General features: G+C 46.8%; 1 long non-coding RNA gene across 1 annotated transcript in view; it reads left to right on the top strand.

Moving 5' to 3' along the window:
• Positions 1-5,865: 5,865 nt before the first annotated feature.
• LOC145522321 (uncharacterized) overlaps positions 5,866-14,568 on the top strand; it is a 174,419-nt gene continuing 165,716 nt past the window's right edge. The window contains exons 1-2 of the long non-coding RNA XR_014065983.1: positions 5,866-5,963; positions 13,096-13,171. This is a non-coding gene — a long non-coding RNA (uncharacterized LOC145522321). The remainder of the gene's footprint in view (positions 5,964-13,095; positions 13,172-14,568) is intronic.

Genomic DNA, 14,568 nt, shown 5'->3' with positions numbered 1-14,568 from the left:
GCCAAAGGTAACACAGAGCAGAGGAGACTTGTCAGCATTGAGATTGGAGTTGGGGTCTGTGCCACTCTAAGGATGCCCAGGGTTCCACCACCTGATGCTCTCTTTTGTTCCTCTCTCCCTCCCCCTGAGGCTAAACACCCCACCTTGGTGTCCCCTTCCCCAGGTTCTGCTCTGGCCCCCAGCACCTGTAGCCAAGTGGAGACGGTCCGATGACCTGGCTCCTGTCTCTGACTATTTAGTGTGTAACCCTGGATACGTAACTGAACCTTTCTGAATGTGAAATATAATACCTGCCTCAGAACTGTAGTGAGGATTAAAAAAAAAAAAGGAAGGAAGAAAGAAAGATATTGTTTGTAGAAGACTTAGCATAGTGCTTGGTACATAGTAATTATTCAGTAGATGAGAGATACTATCGCTATTGTGGATGCTAAGCCTCATTTTTAGTCTCAGCTGATTGTTACTAAGCCAAGCTAATGTGCTGTCTGATGAGGCTTCTGCCTAAGTTGCATTTGCATTTGAGATGGAGATAGTTGCAGAGCAGAATGTGTACCGCCCCTAAGTGGGGGCAGCCACCCTCCTCCTTCCCTGGGAGGAAATACACACTGACCACAAGGACCAGCCACACCCTTGCAGTGGGATGAGGAAAGGAAGGTGGAGATGCTTCCAGGCTTTCCAAAAAGAAAACTCAGAAAGGAGACACCAGTGCATAGGGCGGAGGTGAACTGATTTATCGCCTGTGCAAGAGCTCGCAAGACAACTCAGGGTAACAGCACCTGGGAAACCTGGGCTCCTGTCTCCACCCCTGGACCCCTCTGTGCCAACTCAGAAAGCAAATAAGCCCCAGAAAGAAACATGTCCTTTGAAATGTCAGACTCCAAGAGTTGCCCTAAAGCATGCCCATGCCCAGAAGCTCATTCAAACGCTCACCCTGCTCAAGCCCTACTCACTGGTGATGGGGGAAGAGGGCCAAGTTTCCTCTGCAGGCGAATGAGAGGCCAGCAGTGATCATTAGTTTTCATTTGCTGAAATCAGCAACTTAATCCTAACTTAACAAGAACCTGTATCTCCCCCTTTCCGGGCAAAGGCGCTCCCTGGGAATGATTGAATTTCACCTGGTGCAATAAAACAACGGGCTTCTGCTGAATCAGGCTGAGATGCCTAGGCTTGCAAATCATGCCCCTGCTCTTCAGGTTGGAGATGTTATCTCCACCTGAGCCCTCCCTTCCGGTCCCCTGCTAGTTCCACAACCTCTGCTACTCAGAGATGACCCTCCGAAATACATCCTCCCCCAAACTCAAAATCCAGCATGACTCATGACTCTGGATCTTCATTCGTAAAACCTGGGGCAGCAGGAGTTAAGTTTACACCTTACTCCCCAGATTGCCAGATGGGGTCAGTCTCAATATTCCTGAGTGGCCCATGGCTACACCCTCACTGATGGAGCTGAGAAGACAGAAGGCGGAAATCAGTGCAGAGAGAAACTCCAGCCTTGGTGTTCCCAAAGAACTGGTCCCTGGACCAGGAGAGCAAGGATTGTGCAATCGATTAGAGAGGTGTGTTCAATAAAGGCTGTTAGCAGGGATAAAGCTCAGCGTTAATCAGCAGAGAGAGATTTCCTTTGGGAGTTATTGAAGTCCAGTGCTCAGAGAATGCCAGGTTTGGGAAAGAAGTGAGATTAACAGAAGTTAAGACACGCAAATCAGTGCTTCTCTGTTTATCCCCAATTTGACCTAATAGATACTATTACCTGGTGGCTCAGATGGTAAAGACTCTGCCTGCAATGCGAGAAACCCGTTTGATCCTGGAGAATTCCATGGACAGAGGAACCTGGGGGGGCTACAGTGCATGGGGTCGCAGAGAGTCGGACATGATTGAGTGAATAACACTTTCACTTTTACATACTACATGCTAAAGCCAGTCTCTCTCCTTAAAAAAGATGGTGTTGCCCTGCTAAGCTCCAGCCCAGGAAGTAGCTGGGAGTTGGAACACGGAGACCAGGGCTGGGATCCTTCCTTGTCTCTGAAGTGAACTTTGGTAAGTTGATGTGAGCCTCTGTTTCCTTCCCAGCAAACAGGGGATGGGGTGACTAGTCCACTAGATTACCTCTAAGGCTCCTCCCAGCCTCTTGTTTATCTCACTTCTTGAAGCAGAAAGCCTGGTATCCAGAAGCCAGGGAGTGGGAAATATTTCCTCTTCTTGGATGCAGGAGCTGATCCAAATGGAGCATCCTTCTGTCCCTTTCTATATGCTGGCCTAGGAAAGCTGCCAGAATTTTTGGTGGAACATCAGGAAGTGGCTCTCAAAGCCACCGGGCAGAGACAGTGGCAGTCGGAGAGACGACTCCTTTCTCTGAGCTGCTGCAGCACTCCCTGAACACCCTGTCCTACCCTGGACTTAGTGTCTATATTCAGCGTGGTGGCTGAAGGTGGAGCTCTGTTGTCAGAGAACCAGCTTCAAATCAGGACTCCGGTGATCTGTGTGACTTTGGGCCGCTCAGCATCTACCACCTGGACTGACTCTGAGTTAGAACATGACATCTGTGAAGCACAAAGAACCCTGACTGGGTTGCTCCATAAAGATGGAGAGAGCGAGATATGCCAGAGCCTGCATGGGACAGAAAGCTCCCTGCAAGCAGGGTCTGGTCCTGTCCCTCTCGGCATCCCCCACACCGGGATCCCATGTAGCTGCTCCATCTGTGCTGAACAACAAAGAACAAGGGAACATATAGACAGACAAACACAGCTGACATGGGAACCACAAGTTTCCGACACTTGTCTCAAGACAGAGATGTTTTGTAGGAGAAGCAATTGTGTAAAATGTCTTTTTTCATCCCAAGAAAAGCTGCTGCAGAAGCTCCATCACATGTCTCCAGTGGGGCTGTGTCTCCAATGCTGTGCTCCCTGCTGAGCCTGGATGGCCAGAGTCCAGCAAGGTGAGCAGGAGGCTGGAGCCCTGGCAACCAGACCTCAGCCAGCCTCGTCCCAGAATCAGAGCATGACTTCCTGGAAGGTGTGGCATTGATCCTGTATCCTCTTGGTTATCCAAGCTCTAAAGGGAGAGGATCTGGGCTCAGCAGAACCCCTGTACCATGGGGGATGACCAGGCCTTTGGTGGCCTCTTCCATCTCTGAGGGACCTTGGGAGAATCCTGAAGGTGCTTGGGATCTTACTTGTTGTTCAGTTGCTCAGGTGTGTCCAACTCTTTTCGACCCCATGGACTATAGCCTGCCAGTCTCCTCTGTCCATGGGATTTCCCAGGCAAGAATACTGGAGTGAGTTGCCTTCTTCTTCTCCAGGGAATCTTCCCAATCCAGGGATTGAACCTGCAACTCCTGCATTGGTAGGCAGATTCTTTACCACTGAGCCATCAGGGAAGTCCTTGTTACTTACTTCAGCTGTAAAATAAAAATCATCATAACAAGGACCTTTCCTGCCAGGAAGCAGGTCCAATCAATGCTTTCTAGCTGGGAGAGGTGCTTTAGCCTGGCGATTGATCCATATGACTGTCAACCCCCACCCCAGAAAGCATACTAATCTAGCTGATAAATCCTAAATTCTTGCAGTGTCCCTCACTGCAAGATGTTGAGGGTCAGGGGGTGCTTGCTGGAACATTCCAACACTCCACCATTCTCTGACAACGAGCCTTTTCCTGTGCTTTTCCCTGAAATACCTGTAGAAGTTTCAAAGTTCCCTGTCGCAAAGCCAGAAGTCATTTGTCAGAAGAAAGGAATGGAGTGAAGATCTTTTCTCTGGGGCAAATGCAGTGACAGGAGAAGCCTGTCCCTTTCAGAAAGTAATCCTTTTGTGTTAGAGATGTTCCAGGCGGTTAGACATGTCCTCTCCCACTCATGCCTCCCCAGCCCTGGTTCGTCTCTTCTTCTTCTCGTCTCGTCTGGCCACTAGGCATGCAGGATCTTAGTTCCCCACACAGGGATTGAACTTGTGCCTCCTGCATTGGAAGCACACAGTCTTAACCACTGGACCACCAGGGAGGTCCCTGATTCATCTCTTCTTAAAGCCAAGAATGGGGCTTCCCAGGTGGTGCTAGTGGTAAAGAATCCGCCTGCCAATGCAGGAGACATAAGAGGTGTGGGTTCGATCCCTGGGTCAGGAAGATCCCCTGGAGGAGGGCATGACAACCCACTCCAGTATTCTTGCCTGGAGAATCCCATGGACAGAGGAGCCTGGCAGGCTGCAGTCCATGGGGTCGCAAAGAGTTGGACACAGCTGAAGTGACTTAGCCTGCAAAGCCAAGGATGGGGTGCTCACCAGGGTCTCCCACCTAAACTGCCCCCCTCACTTCCCACTCACTCACCTGCTGCAGCTTCACCCCACCCCCCTGCACCATCTCCAACTGTGACTGGCAGGGTTTGCGGGACCTCCTGGCCCCCAGGCGATGCAGGTGTGTGGAGTGTCAGCTCCAAAAGTAATTACTGGGACAGACGGCAGCGGAGCACTTCCATCAGCATGGACTGAGAAGTCAGTCCCGTGACCCACCCGGGGGGCCTGTCAGAAATAGAAATAATCTTAATGAGAAGGCACATTCCTCGGTCCTTCCCGTGCTGACCAAGCAGACCAGAGGGGAGCTTTTAATAAGAGGATGGGACTCTCCCGCAGCAGCAAAGCCACCCTGGGGGGCGGGGGTGGAGGGGACTTAGAAATGACATCATGGTTTATGGGAACAGTTCCTTCTCAGCCCCTGGCTCTCTTCTCAGTGATGGCAGGATAAAGATAGGTCCTCCCATCCCTGGAAGTCAAGCAGGGAGCCATTTATCAGCGACAGGACCAGCTGGGACAAAAAGGGAAAATCATAAAAATGTCATAAATGTGCATCGTCAGGGCTCCCCGGTTCCCTTTGTCTTGCTCCACCTTCCCTTTCCTGAAGCTGAAACTCCAATACTTTGGCCACCTGATGCAAAGAACTGACTCATTGAGAAAGACCCTGATGCTGGGAAAGACTGAAGGCAGGAGGAGAAGGGGACGACAGAGGATGAGACGGCTGCATGGCATCACCGACTCAATGGACATGAGTTTGAGCAAGCTCTGGGAGTTGGTGATGGACAGGGAAGCCTGGCACGCTGCAATCCTTGGGGTCGCAAAGAGTCACACAGCACATTACTGAGCGACTGAACAACAACCTTCCCCCCCACTGAGCTCAGATTCTCTGGCCACGTGGCAGCCTCTCTCCTTGCTCTACACAGCCAAACCCACCCACTGACAGGGGATTTCTCTTGGGCCTGCCTGGCAACAGTTGCTTTTCAGATATTTGTTGAAGGAACGAAAACCTCTTCTTAAAGCCCCCAATCATACCTGGATGTAAACGACTGATAACCACTTAGAGCTTTACCTCTTCTGGGACGGCTGTAGTTTAAAAGCAGATCAAAGCAACAGGAGAGGAAGTTCAATTCCATTCAGTGGTAGAATTTCAGACAGCATTCCATCCTTCCTTTGAGGAAAGGCCTTCCTCCAGCTCGGAAACAAAACCAAATCACACAAGCCTGGGGGCTGTCAGGGCCACTGGAAATGGGTGGGAACTGCCCTTTGTTTTTGCAAAAAGCAGCTGTCAGTTTCAGTGCCTCCTAGGCCTTCTCCTGGAGGGGAGGGTAAGAAGTCAACACACTCTTCTTTGCTTCCGTAAATCATTTCATTTAAATGCAGATTGGGTGCCTTCCTGCCTCCAAGTGGTCACTGAGAAGACGGAGCAAAGTTGGTAATTTCCTTAAGAAGAAAGGAAGCCATTTCTCTTCACTGGAGCACCACCCACCCTACTCCTCCCCCACCACTCAGCTTTTCTCAGCCCCATTGACCCGTTTCTCTGCACCCCTAGGCTCCTCTAATTATGCAAATCCCCCAGCAACTGGTATCTTTGGAGTCTGAAGGGAAAGAATTCAGCCCCAAGCCCTGCACTATCTTCTTTCTCCTATCTCCTCCACCCTGGCCAAGTCTTTTTATATTGAACCCCAGGTAAAATGAAAGGCCATGTTGCTGGGAAATTAACTGGAGGGGGCCAAGATCATTAAAAAGAAGACCTTTCTCAACTTTTGATTTTCAAGAGACATTTGAAAAATTTCTCAGTTCTGAACAGCTGGCCAAAGCAAAGAAAAAGTATCCCAGAACAAAGCTGAGTTTGCTCTGTTGCCTGGAAATCCGGAGCCTTGGGTTCTGTTTCTGACTCCTCCATTATTTTGTGCTTGAGATAACAGGCTGTTTTCCACTGGCTATTATTAATAACATTTAGGAGCTGGTTGGCTAGTTTGGCCCCATGTCTGTCAGCCAGTGGCTAGTGAAGGTTTTGATGCAGGTGGGGGCCCTGGCTGAGACATCCCCTGACAAACTTTGTTGTTCTTGTTGACTGGCTAAGATGTGTGAGAATTTGCAACCCCTCGGACTGTAGCCCGCCAGGGTCTGCTATCTATGGAATTTCCCAGGCAAGAAAACTGGAGTGGGTTGCCATTTCCTTCTCCAGGAGATCTTCCTGACTCAGGGATCCAAACCACGTCTCCTGCATTAAAGGTGGATTCTTTATGGCTGAGCCACCCGGGAAGCCCAACTAACCAGCTACTCTGACTCCAACTCCACTGATGGCTACAGTAGAAGAACTGGACAGGTATCCGAGAGCAAAGTCAGACTTGATTACCCTTTCTCTCTCTGTCGGCTGCCAAACGCTACCTGTGGGAGGAAGGATAACTCATTTCTGGGGAAATTTAACAGCTTGTCATGAGGTTCCTCCCAAAACAAAGTCCTTCACCTCTACATCTCTTTCCTAAGTTGCAAGGCCTCCGACTCTCTCAGAAGGAAAGAGGTCATGAATGTGAGATGGGACACAAATAAAACCCTTTCCGCTCATCTTCCTCTGTCCCTGTGGCTTCAGGCCCTTCCTTGGGAATATGACAGTGAAACCGGAAATAGCTTTAAGAAGGCTTTAGACAGATTCATGGAAAATAGAGCTAGAAATGAATACAATAGGGAAAGAAAGAAAGGTTTTAGCACAGGCTCAAGTGGTAAAGAATCTGCCTGCAATGTGGGAGATGAAGATTCAATCCCTGGGTCAGGAAGATCCCCTGGAGAAGGAAATGGCTACCCCACTCCAGTGTTCTTGCCCGGAGAATCCCATGGACAGAGGAGCCTAGTGGGCTAAAGTCCATGAGGTCTCAAAAGGGTTGGACGTGACTGAGTGACTGAGTACAGGAGACGGGTCAGTGGAAGTTCAGTTCAGTTCAGTCTCTCAGTCATGTGCAACTCTTTGCAACCCCATGGACTACCACTGGAAAGAACACTGCAAAATGGGAGTCAGGATCCTTGGATTACAGTCTCGGTTTAAATGGGGGGCAGATTTGATGATCTTATTAAGCCATTTTGCCTCTCTGGGTCTTAGTTTCTGCAGCTCCAAAATGAATGGAGATTTTGTACATTTCCAACACTGACGTTCCCAGAGAAAATGAAGTGTGTGTGTGTGTGTGTGTGTGTGTGTGTGTGTGTATGTGTGTATACAAAACACTGAATTGATTCTGTCAGGGAGAACAAAGAATTTTTCTCTACTCTCTTAGTTCTGTGGCTGGGGTTTATGGATTGAACTGACAAAAGACAGATTAACATAAGAAAAGCATACACATTTTATTTAATTTATTTTCATGCACATGAGAGTCTTCCTAGGAAACATGAAGATCCAAAATAGAGGTTAGGACTAAGAGTTTATATAACTTTGTAACAAAGAAAGATAAATTTGTGGGGAAGTGACAAGACAAAGGAAAAGGGGGTTAAGCTTCTAGGGGTGGTAAGTTGTGAGAAAGTGACTAGGAAATATAAGGAGGAAACTAAGGGAAGGTCTCGGTGGCTCAGTGGTAAAGAATCCACCTGCTGTGCAGGAGACTGCCTGCAATGCAGGAGATGGGAGTTTGATTGGGTAGGGAAGATCCCCTGGAGAAGGGAATGGCAACCTACACCAGTATTCTTGCCTTGGGAAATCCAATGGGCAGAGGAGCCTGGTAAACTACAGTTCATGGGGTTGCAAAAGAGTTGAATACGATTTAGCTACTAAACCACTACCACCACCAAGGGAAGATCAGAGTTATTTTGGTAGACCTGTTTGTATGGGTTCATTTTGGTGCTCATTCCCGGTCTCTGGTGATAAGAATGTTCTTTTCTTCCTAGTCCAGGGACAGCATATTTCTCATGGGAAATTTTATGACCTCCTTTTAGATAGTTTCAAAAAGGAAATGATAGGTTCAATATGGAGTCGCTAGTGTTAAGTCCCATATCAGCAAACAAAGACTTAATCCCTAATGCAATTGCAATTACAAACTCCCTAGCAGTATAGTCGTTAACAAGTCAGTCTGGAATTTTCTCATCAGCACCAATGAGGAAATCTGAAACTTAGCCCCTTCTGTTCCCCATAGGTAGGCTACCTAAGCCTGAAACCAGCCACTCTCTTCCTCTTTCTGTCTATAAAAGACTTGCCATTTTGTACAGCTCCTAGGAGCGCCTCTCTGCCTGTTAACCGGGATGCAACCCTATTTGTGAATCATTCAATAAAACCAATTAGATCTTAAAATTTTTAAATTACTGTTTTGTTATTTAACAGTAGAAAAGGGGAGGGAAGAAGGCCATTCCAGTACCTGCTGTTTCTCAAGTACCTTCAACTCAATGTAATCCACATGTAAGGGACATCACTGTTAGCTCAGGGGCTAAGACTTCTTGATCCCAGTGCAGGGAGCCTGAGTTCAATCCCTGGTCAGAGAACAAGATCCCACATGCCTCAGTGAAGATCAAAGATCTCAGGAGCTGCAACTGAAACCAGGCACAGCCAAATAAAAAACAAAAACGGCATGTTAAAGTGGCATATTTTGGGGTGGCATACTTCAAACTTTTTCCCTGACCACTTCCCTCTCTCTCAAAGGAATACAAAAGTCTGTATAGCCCAGGTAATGGATGAGGTCTTGTGCCCTGCGTGCCTGGCCTTTCTGCAAATCTTCTCTCTTTCCTTTCTTCTTTTCTCTTTAGCTGGAAACCCAACCATCAGACTTGTGAAACAGAGAAAGGGAAATGAAGATGCTCTGAAATGCTTATTTAGTCAGTGCCAACATATCAAAAGAGCATTTGACACAAATGGGGTATCTAGTTACCATAGATCTTATGAAGCTCATTCAAAGAATGTAGTGAAAAAAGAATCAAATAATGAATCATTCAGGGAGATGCAAAGGATCTCTCCCATTCTCATTCTTTTGTTCTCTTTGCTATCTCAGGAGAGAAAAAAATAGATGAGAAATTAGAGCAGGAAGGAAGGGAATATTACAGAAAGGAAAAGGGAGACTTGTGAGGATGAAGAAAAGACTCAAGATTACGAGAAGAGCACAAAGGCCACGCACATCTAACTGAAGGAAAAGGCGGTGAAAGGAGGACCCGTGAAGGGGGGATGTATCTTTAAACTGGCAGTGGGGAAGGAAGACTGCAGAGAAAGAGGGGGTATTATTATTTTTTTTTTAATTTAACTTTTTAATTGGAGGAGAATTGCTTTACAATGTTGTGCTGGTTTCTGCCATACAACGACATGAATCAGCCATAAGTATAAGTATGTCCCTTCCCTCTTGAACCTCCCCCACCCCACTCCTTATCTCACCCTACCCCTCTAGGTTGTCACAGAGCACTGGGTTGAACTCCCTGTGTTAAACAGCAACTTCCCACTGGTTATCTATTTCACACATGGTAATGTACATTTCAATGCTACTCTCTCAATTTGTGCCCTACCTCCTCCCCTAGCTGAGTCCACCAGTTTCTTCTCTGTGTCTGCGTAAGAGGGGTTATTGAGGTGGACAGAAGGGCAGGAGAAGGTCAGGCTTTCCTGCTCTGCTGTTCTGCTGAAGGTCAAAGGAGCTAGGTCTTAGACCAGATGGCCATCCACGAGCCCAACAGGGCCGCTCTTCCCCACACCCTCAGCCGCAGAGCCAGCTTTGCTTTTACACCATGACTCAACCTCTGCGGGGTGCTTGACTCATCATGCCTGCACTTTCTGCACATCCCTTTCCCAAAGTGCTTTCCAACGAACATGCCTCCCTTTGTGTGCTGTCTGTGCCCGAGATCAGTGTTCTCATCTCCAGCACACCGTGATGTGATGCAAAGTCTGGGGTGAAGGTCAGGCTGATTTGCTCTTGACTCAGAACGCTTCAGCTGTGTGAATTTAGGCAAGGCAGTTCCCTCCTTGATAAAGTAGTGATGATAATAAAGCTGTCTACCCTGCAGGCTTGTTGGAAGGATTAAATGAGATGGTGGATGTGAAAGAGTTTAGTGCAGAGGGGTCTTCAATAAACCTGAAAAGACTTCTGTCCCCTAGCCATGAGAGATGCTTTGTGGAGATAACTGTTTAAATATCTTAGCATCCAGAAACCCCATTCTTGTCACCAGAGTCCCAGTGGCTTAGGATTTGGATCCATAATCTCTAAACACCTCTGATTATGTATATGGGATATGAGAAGATTAAAGACAATTTCACCAAAGTAGTGGGGGGCTGCTTAAAGCCTGGAGCCCTCAGGTGTATTTGCTGGTTATAAAACAGAGTTGCTCTCAGGAGCATGGAAATGGCTATCCCAAGGTTGCAGAAGGCTGTATCCTTCTAGGAGGGGAGCCCAGGCATCAGGTGCCTTATAGAATACAGCACTGCTCCCCTTCGAAAGGCTCCTTGTTACCTGTTTGCACTTCCTTCTTCAGAAGTGACAGGTTTGAGCAAGAGAGAGACAGAGGCACATGCAGATATTGTTGTTTAGTCACTCGGTCATGTCCAACTCTTTTGTGACTCCATAGACTGTAGCCCGCCAGGCTCCTCTGTCCATGGGATTTCCCAGGCAAGAATACTGAAGTGGGTTGCCATTTCCTTCTCCAGCAGACATTCGATGTCTTATTTTCTCCTTTTATCCTTTGCCAGATTCCCTGATAGTTCAGTTGGTAAAAATCCGCCTGCAGTGCAGGAGACCCCGGTTGGATTTCTCTGTGGGGAAGATCCCCTGGAGAAGGGATAGTCTACCCACTCCAGTATTCTTGGGCTTCCCTTGTGGCTCAGCTGGTAAAGAATCCGCCTGCAATGCAGGAGACCTGGGTTCGATCTCTGGGTTGGGAAGATCCCCTGGAGAAGGGAAAGGCTACCCAGTATTCTGGCCTGGAGAATTCCATGGACTATACAGGTCACAAAGAGTTGGACATGACTGAGGGACTTTCACTTTCACTTTCATCCTTTGCCCATTTCAGTTCAGTTGCTCAGTCGTGTCCGACTGCTTGCAACCCCATGAACCACAGCACACCAGGCCTCCCTGTCCATCACCAACTCCTGGAGTTTACTCAAACTCATGTCCATTGAGTCGGTGATGCCATCCAACAATCTCACCCTCTGTCGTCCCCTTCTCCACCTGCCTTCAATCTTTCCCAACATCAGGGTCTTTTCAAATGAGTCAGCTCTTCCCATCAGGTGGCCAAAATATTGGAGTTTCAGCTTCAACATCAGTCTTTCCAAGGAACACCCAGGACTGATTTCCTTTAGGATGGACTGGTTGAATCTCCTTGCCGTCCAAGGAACTCTCAAGAGTCTTCTCCAGCACCACAGTTCAAAAGCATCAATTCTTCTGTGTTCCGCTTTCTTGATAGTCCAACTCTCACATCCATACATGACTACAGGAAAAACCATAGCTTTGACTAGATGGACCTTTGTTGACAAAATAATGTCTCTGCTTTTTAATATGCTGTCTAGGTTGGTCATAACTTTCCTTCCAAGGAGTAAGCATTTTTTAATTTCATGGCTGCAATCATCATCTGCAGTGATTTTGGAGCCCCCCAAAATAAAGTCAGCCACTACTTCCCCATCTATTTCCCATGAAGTGATGCGAAAAGGGATATTGGAGCAGAAGCCTTAGCCCTGTGTGTCTTCTGCTGGATTCTCCTGAGCTTCTCTGGACTCAGAAGAAGCCAGGACAGGAGCCAAGGATAGACAGATGTCAAGTCTTTCTCCTGGGGCCTTTTCCTTCCTCCCCAGAGGAGTCTTTCTAAGTTCTGGAGAGAGCAAAAGTTAGCAGTGCCTCTTTATAGTCTGCCTTAGAGTATTTGCCTTAGTATTTTTTTCTTTCATTAACATGGATTAGTTGTTTATCATCAGCTACATTGTAAACATATCGAAACTCATTTTCCATATTCTGTCTGCTTCATTACTACTTAATGATTACTCCTCATTGTAGGAGGGTTTGTTTGATCTCTCCCCTCTGTTCAAAATCTGGTGTTAACTCATTCCTTTCCATATGTAAAACCTCTTTAAATAACTTTATATGGCTACCATTCCACAATTTCCTCCCATCCTCTTGCTTTATATGCATATTTCTATGCTATAATGATTAGCACTATTAATATGTAGTATGCATATATGTGTGTATATATAACATATTATATATGTATATGTATATATATATATATGTATATCTATAATGTGTATTCTTTACCATGTATTTGAGATCTCATTGCATTTTTTTAAAGTATTTATTTATGTATTTGGCTGTGTTGAGTCTTAGTTGCAGCACAAGGGATCTTTCGTTGCAGCACCTGGACTCTAGTTGTGGCTGGTGGGCTCAATAGATCCGAGGCATGGGGTTCTTAGTTACCCCACCAGGGATGGGACCTGCGTCCCCTGCATTGCAAGGTAGATTCTTAACCACTGGAGCACCAGGGACGTTCCCCACTGTGTGTTATATGTGTATGTTTCATGTTCTAATACCTCATTGTATTTTGCGTATGTGTTTCTTGTGTCTGCCCTATCCATCAAGCTATACCCAAAACACTTCCTAGCAGATTGGGAGGGGCCTGGGGAATTACCCCATGATTTTCTTAGAGGTAGAATCCTTAAACAACAGTGTTGTCTTAATCAATAGAGCCTGAAGAGGAAACAGCAGTCATTTGGTGGACATGTTGTAGGAAGAAACTATTACTAGAGTGTAAGTGGCTTGGAGGGGCTGCCAGGAGGGCTAGAGGAAGCCTCCTTGCTAGTGAACCTCTTTCTTTTTTCATAGGGGAGTGTGAGCCCAAATGTATGAACCCTTGCCCATCACTCATGTTTGCTTTTCTCAGACAGGTTTTGACAATAAATTCCTTGAGATGAAGACCGAGAACATGAGTGGCTGTGGAGGAATGACTTGGGGCCTCTGAAGGTCAGTGCATATGAGGATGGCCTGCAGACTGTACATGTGAAAGTGCAGTCTGTAAAATTTCTAGAATTTTTTTTTGGGTGGGGAGGTGTGTGTAAAAAGAAGTTTTATATTTGAAAAGAATTGGGGATTATTCAGCAAGTTAAAGAGCAAAGCTTTTGTAACTATGCTGATCTGACATGGATTCTGGGTCTGGCTTTTTCTAGTTATGACTTAGCTTTTTTTAAATTGGATTGTAATTGCTTTGCAATGTTGTGTTAGTTTCTCCTGTACAATGAAGTGAATCAGTTATTTGTATACACATATCCTCTCCCTCTTGAACCTCCTTCTATTCCCTATCCCAACCTTCTAGGTCATCAGACAGCATCAAGCTGAGCTCCCGGTGCTATACAGCAGCTTCCCACCAGCTGTAACTTAGATTCATCAAGTGATTTCACCTTTCTGATTCTGGGCAAAATGAGGTTAAAGAATGCCTGTTGTGGAGAATGTTCCATGGTAGCTATCAGTGTTACTATTTCCCCATGTACACCAGGCCCAGTGCACTTGACTTTGCATTGACAAAAGTACACATAACTGCATTAAAATCTTGGCCTTGAGAATTCCCTGGTGGTTATGATTCTTGGCTTTCACTGCCTTGGCCCAGGTTCAACCCCTCAATGGGGAAACTGAGATCCTGCAAGCTGTGTTGTTTAGTTACTAAATCATGTCTGAGTCTTTTGCAACCTCATGGACTGTAGCCCACCAAGATCCTCTGTCCATGGGATTCCCCAGACAAGAATACTGGAGTGGGTTGCAATGTCCTCCTCCAAGGGATCTTCCTGACCCCAGGATCAAAACTGCATCTCCTGTACTGGCAGATGGATTCTTTACCAGTGAGCCACTAGGGAAGTCCTGCAAGCCGTGTGGTGCTGCCAAAAAAACCCAACCCAAACCAAACCAAACAAACAAAAACTTGGCCTAACCTAAGTTCTTAATCTTGCTCTCATAGTATTGTTTTAACCCTCATTTTCTCTTATCTCTACTAGCTTTTTTGAGCTCCTTCATCCCACTGTCCTCCTTGGGCCTTCAGTAGGGCTGGTCTTGGTCTAGTCTTAAGAGTGAAGATTTGAACCTTTAGGCCTCTCCTGGGGTCAGCAAGAAGGCACCCCACACCCCACATCCTTCTCTGACCTCGTTTATACCTACTCATCCATGTCTTGTGGAATGTCTCTACTATCTCTATTTCTTTTAAACGTCATACTTACAATGAATCAAAATAAGGAAACGGGGCCAGTCTGTAAGGACCACATGGAGAATAAGAGCCTGGCAGAGCGTTGTGGGTCTCCAGGCTGTCGGACTGGCCATTCTATTTAAATCCCATCTCCTAGCACTGTGGTGAGTAAATTGGATTGCTGAGCGAG

The sequence above is a fragment of the Giraffa tippelskirchi genome, chromosome 10, assembly GCF_054371585.1.
Source record: "Giraffa tippelskirchi isolate mGirTip1 chromosome 10, T2T-mGirTip1v1.2.pri, whole genome shotgun sequence".
Lineage (NCBI taxonomy): Eukaryota > Metazoa > Chordata > Mammalia > Artiodactyla > Giraffidae > Giraffa > Giraffa tippelskirchi.
The sequence above is the reverse complement of the archived record's forward strand: the minus strand, read 5'-3'. Positions and strand labels throughout refer to the sequence as shown.